Consider the following 6,656-nt stretch of genomic DNA (forward strand, 5'->3'; position numbering starts at 1 on the left):
TGCAAAAGCTCTGCATGTCATTTTTCAAATGATTTTCTTCCAAATAAATGTGATACGATAGATTCCTCTTGATTTCTGAACTTTTTTTCTGGATGAAATTGTTGCCTTGTCTAAGAGCATAAGCTTTGGGGCAGGCTGCCTGGGTCCTGATGCTGGCTCAACATCTTAACAGCTATCAAGTCCTAGATCAGTGGTTCTCAACCAGAGGTGAATTTGCCCCACAGGGGACATTTGGTAACGTGTGTAGTCAAGTTGGATTGTTACAACTGTGGGAATACTCCTGGCAGCTAATGAGTAAAGGCCGGGGATGCCAGTAAACATTCCTCAATGCACAGGACAGATGGTCCCCACAACAAAAAACTATCTGGTCCCAGATTTTGACAATGGCACTGTTGAGAAACCCTGTCTTAGACCAGTCACCACGCTGCTTTGGGCCTCAGTTTTCTCATCTGTTAAATGGTGATACTGGCACTGGGCCTACTTACAGGTGATAATAGATAAAAAGTGAGCAAAAGGCTCACGGCGTAGTGCTTGGCATATAGTAAGTGCTATTTTTTTAATTTTTTTTAAGATTTTATTTATTTATTTGCGAGAGAGACAATGAGAGACAGAGAGCACGAGAGGGAGGAGGGTCAGAGGGAGAAGCAGACTCCCCGCTGAGCAGGGATCCCGATGCGGGACTCGATCCCGGGACTCCAGGATCATGACCTGAGCCGAAGGCAGTCGCTTAACCGACTGAGCCACCCAGGCGCCCGTAAGTGCTATTTTTTTAAAGTATTATTAGACTAAGCCTGTGTCTGATTATCTCGATTATTGCAGAACCTAGTAAGAGCAGGTGAATTTGTCTTCTGCCCCTCCCACAGTCTTAGCTGTGAGCTTTTAAAACAGGAGCATCGCTGATCACAAGGAGATGGAGCATGTTCATCACCTGGGCCAGAAAACCCACTGCAATAGGCTTGCCTGATTCAGCAAATAAAAATATAGGATGCCCAGTTAGATTTGAATTCCAGTAAACAATAAATCATTTTTCATATAAGTATACCCTGTGCAATGAATGGGGCACATACCTTATGCTAGAAAACCAATACTTAGACTAGACTAGAAAAACTATTTGTTATTTATCTTAAATTAAAATGTAACTGGGTAACCTGTATTTCATCTGATCACCCTACCCTCCAAGCACCTGCCCTCTGACGAGGAGAGTCTTTTTCACACACAGAGAACATCAATTTGCCTAAGTTAAAGATTGAAACCATCTCTCGCCCCCTCAGAGGAACTGAAAGGTGAATGTTACATCCGCTAAAATTGGGAATGTATCTCCAATTTCACAAAATAAACCACTGAAGATTGAACACAGGGGCCCCCCACGTCTGCACAGATTAGATTTGGGGGGTGGCAAGGAGTCCAGGTTTTGGAGTCATAACTGACCTGGCTTAGGGTCTCTCTTCTGTAAAGTGGTGGTACGTCCACCTTGCCAGACTGTTGTAGGACTAATGTATAAAATGCCTGGTACCTGGGGCACCTGGGTGACTCAGTCGTTAAGCGTCTGTCTTCAGCTCAGTCATGATCCCAAGTCCTGGGATCGAGCCCCACATCGGGCTCCCTGCTCCATGGGGAGCCTGCTTTTCCCTCTCCCACTCCCACTGCTTGTGTTCCCCTCTCGCTATGTCTCTGTCAAATAAATAAAATCTTTAAAAAAAAATGCCTGGTACCTAATAGGTGTTCCACAGTGATATCTTCGACATAGTGTTGGCACATGATGGGGTTCGATTAATGTGGGACGAACGGGCGAACACTGTCCTGCCCAAGCCAGGGGCCATAGACCACCATACTATGTTGAAGGGCTACCACCGCTCTGCTCAGCCGCTAAATCCACATCCCCCAGATGCTTTCAAAGCCACACACTCCTAGGAACCACTCCAGATCTTTGGAATCAGAAAAAAATGGGGGTGCAGCCCAGGCTTTATCAGGCTGCTTACTTAGCAGGTCTGATGCGCAATCAGGGTTTAGAACCATGACAAACTGAGGGTTGCTGGAGTGGTGGGGTTGGGAGGGATGGGTGGCTGGGTGATAGACATTGGGGAGGGTATGTGCTATGGTGAGCGCTGTGAATTGTGTAAGACTGTTGAATCACAGGTCTATACCTCTGAAACAAATAATACATTATATGTTAAAAAAAAAAAGAAGATAGCAGGAAGGGAAAAATGAAGGGGGGGAATCGGAGGGGGAGACGAGCCATGAGAGCCTATGGACTCTGAGAAACAAACCGAGGGTTCTAGAGGGGAGAGGGGTGGGGGATGGGTTAGCCTGGTGATGGGTATTAAAGAGGGCACATTTGCATGGAGCATTGGGTGTTATACGCAAACAATGAATCATGGAACACTTCATCTAAAACTAATGATGTAATGTATGGTGATTAACAGAACATAATAAAAAAATAAATTAAAAAAAACTTAAAAAAAAAATAACCACGAGTCCAAATCTTGGAGGATGGCTCTGTCAAGAGTGGTTCTCAAATTTTAGCAAAGGTCAGAGGCCCCGGAGAGCTTGTTAAAACAAGGATTGCTGCGCTCTCTCTGAAAGGTTCTGATTTAGGAGGCAGGGTGGGCCTGAGAATTTGCATGTCTAATACATTCCCCGTCCCCCCGCCCGCCCCATGCTGCTGCTGCCTGAAGACAATCTGAGAACCACCTCACTCCTTCCAAGCCCCAGCCACATATGATCATCATCAGGGGTGTTTTTAAATACCTATGCCTTGGCCCTGGAGAATCATATTTAAACAGTCTGGTGAGAGACCTGAGCTCCTCATAATGCTAGTGCCTCTGGGTCAGGAACGTCTGCTCTCCTAAAATGAACTTTTTGCTCTAATTCCGAAGCGTGCCCTGGCGCCAACAACCAGGGTTTCAAGGGGGCCCCCTAGAAACTCAGTCTCTCAGGCCCCACCTCGGAGCCATGCAATCAGAATCTGCACTTTAACAAGGCCCTAGTTCTTATCACATTAAAGACTGAGAAGCATTGCTTAGGATTCAACAGAAATGAAACTTGCTAGCATCTTTGTGAGGGTAGATCTCCAGAACTCTGAGGTTGGAGAAACAAAGGCAGCACCACTCAGCCCTCCCTATTAGCCAGGCAGATAGGTAGCCAAGCATGCAATGAATAAAGTCTTCCATTGACATTAATTGCCTGCCCTTTGAGACAGGGCAGAAACAGAATTTTAAAATTGAAAGTAAGTGGGCATCCACATGCCAACAGTGTAGAGTCCTCATCCGTGACTTCCCAGAACCTGAGAGAAGAGGAACCCAGACCAGGACAGACTGCCTGACTTAGGCTTCGGCTTGCCCTGGCAGGGGCGGCCGCTAGGACTCACAGGTGTGGTGTGTATTCAACTGTTGCGTACAGATTATAGAGTTTATATTCCAAAACGAGGTCTCAGCTGTCCTCCCCTTCATGGATTGTAAGGTTTCTGGGCAAGGAGTTCCGTAACTATCTAATATGATCAAGATTCTTGGCTCAGAGCCCAAAAGCCAAGCAGTATAATTTTGGCAAAAAAAATTAATAATCAATATTGCCTAGGGTGTGGGGAATAAGCCCCTCATATCCTATTAGTGAGAGTGTCAACGGATGCAGAATTTTTGGAAGGCAATGTGGAAAAATCCCTCAAAATTTTAAACACCCTTATGCTATGACCCACTCTCACAACTAGAAACGTAGCCTACAAAAAAGTTAGAAGACATGTATAAGGATACATATATAAGGATGTTCTTCACAGCATTGTTTTTAATTTTTTAAAATGGAAATAAGCTATAGGTCTATCAAGAAAGTAGACAGGGGCACCTGGGTGGTTCAGTCCACTAAGTGTCTCCCTTGGGCTCAGGTCATGATCCCAGGCTCCTGGGATCAAGCCCCAAGGCAAGTTTAGCCCCTGCTCAGCGGGAGTCTGCGTCTCCCTCTGCCCCTCCCCCTCCCCATGCACACTCTCTTTCTCAAATAAATAAAATCTTTTTTTAAAAAGGAGTGGACAAATTCTTACAGTGCAGTAGTCTGCACATTTATTTTAAAAATGGGAACTATAAATGTTCACACATGAATGAGTGCATGCATGCATATGTATATGTGTAGTAGGACTCCACTTCTATTTTTTAAATTATTTATATATATATATTTATATATATGCTGATATATATAAATAAGCATAAACAAATCTGGAAATGCACCACCAATCTGTAAACAATGATTGCTTTTAGGAAGTGAGGCTAGAATAGGGGAAGTAGATTTCACTTTTTCTGTATACCCATCTATAATTTTTGAATGTGTTAAAATAAGCATGTATTATTCTTATTACTTCAAAAATATTTGCAACAGGTAAAAATTATTTCTTAAGAATTGTTTTTCTCTGGGTGTGTTTCGTTACATTAGCTTATTTAGTTCTGTGTTTCAGGCTTATTCATTAAACATAATACAATATACTCTAATTGACTAAGTTTGGGCCGTCTTAAAAAAAACCTAATCCAGCCAGGATTCCTTGAGATTAAATCCAGGTGACCCTGATTGGCTTCTGGGTACCCTAGAAGGTTCTTTTTTTTTTAAGATTTTATTTATTTATTTATTTATTTGACAGAGAGAGACACAGTGAGAGAGGGAACACAAGCAGGGGGAGTGGGAGAGGGAGGAGCAGGCTTCCCGCTGGGCAGGGAGCCCAATGCGGGGCTTGATCCCAGGACCCTGGGATCATGACCTGAGCCGAAGACAAACGTTTAATGACTGAGCCACCCAGGTGCCCCTACCCTAGAAGATTCTTAATTTTAATTTAGTATCAGGTCTTTGAAACTATGTTTGTGTCTTTTAGCCCCTACTCTTTACTATTATCTCTTATTAAGCATGTGGTTAACCAAAACTCCAGGTTTCTTTTTAATAAGATGCTGCTAAACCAGGTCACCCCAATTCTGTATTATATAATTTTTTAATGTAAAGGTTAATGTTTATATTTAGTTTTATTAAATTCCATGTATGTTTTATTACCTACAGTCTGTTAACATAATTTCAGTTTGTTAACATAATTTTGGATCTTGCTTTCTATTTAGATATTCCTCTAAATTTTCTATTATTTAAAAATGTAATCACTGTGGAGGTTATAAAATTTATAGACATGTCTTTTTTTTTTTAAAGATTTTATTTATTTATTTGAGAGAGAGAATGAGAGAGAGAGAGCATGAGATGGGGGAGGGTCAGAGGGAGAAGCAGACTCCCCGCTGAGCAGGGAGCCTGATGTGGGACTTGATCCCCGGACTTCAGGATCATGACCTGAGCTGAAGGCAGTTGCGTAACCAACTGAGCCACCCAGGCGCCCTAGACATGTCTTTTTACCTGAAAATGACCAAAACCTACTTAATCAAAAAGGAAACTTATCAGATAGAGACCTAGGTATCTCATTGGAAACTACCAAATTGGACCATTTTTCTGTCCCTCCCTTATCTCTGCCTCTTTATGCTCTTTCTCAATTCTCCACACCCATCCCTCACTTTTCCAGTACTTCGCTTACCCCCAACCCCCCATCCCTCACAATGGCTCTCACCCACCCGTACAGATAACCACAGACCCACCAAGTATGCATCAAGGTGAAAGTACTTGCTCCCCTCCCCCAGCTAAAACTCTTTACCCTGGATTTGCATCCAGGCCTCAGGCCCTGTCCAGACCATCGGTTCCATTTATTTCCACTGGCTTCCCCTCAATTTCACCTCCATTGACCCTGAGAACCACCTAGATATTTAGTTTATACCTTCCCTCTGGCCCCAGCCTAAGGCCCAAATTCTGTTCCCAGGAGGCAGCTGTTTGGGTTTGGTGTCTACCCTGGTCCAGTCAAATGTGGTCCAGGGAACAAATTCAGAGAGAATAAGCATGGCTTCCCAGAGCCATCCTCTGTGGCTAGGTGCAATTCTGAGACATAAGTGTAATATTGACAACTAACTGATGAGTAAATGCCCCAAATTTGTCTACTATAGAAAGAGTGGTGGACACCAAGTCCAAGTCTAAGATGGGCTTTGAACCCCCAGGTTCAAAGTAGGGGGCAAGACTGTTGAATCACAAACCTGTACCTCTGAAACAAATAATACAATATATGTTAAAAAAAAAAAAAGAAGATAGTAGGAAGGGAAAAATGAAGGGGGGGAAATCGGAGGGGGAGACGAACCATGAGAGACTATGGACTCTGAGAAACAAACTGGGGGTTCCAGAGAGGAGGGCGGTGGGGGGATGTGTTAGCCTGGTGATGGGTATTAATGAGGGCATGTACTGAATGGAGCACTGGGTGTTACACGCAAACAATGAATCATGGAACACTACATCAAAGACTAATGATGTAATGTATGGTGATTAACAGAACATCATAAAAAAAAAAGTAGGGGCCAAGGCTTTGGAAGTAAAGAATGGAGTATAATTTAATGATTAAGTACATTGATTTTGGAGTCAAATTAGGGATTAAATCCTAGTTCTGCCATGAAACTAGGTATTTTAATCTTGGGCAAATTACTCAGTCTCTTCAGGCCTCAGTTTCCTCACCTATAAAATGGCAAAAATAATGGCTAGTCTCGTTGGGTGGTTGTAGACATTAAATGAGATTACACATCACGCTTCCTAGCTCTTAGCAAGCATTTCATAAA

This window comes from Leptonychotes weddellii, chromosome 4 (genome assembly GCF_054177405.1).
Source record: "Leptonychotes weddellii isolate Sample4059 chromosome 4, ASM5417740v2, whole genome shotgun sequence".
Lineage (NCBI taxonomy): Eukaryota > Metazoa > Chordata > Mammalia > Carnivora > Phocidae > Leptonychotes > Leptonychotes weddellii.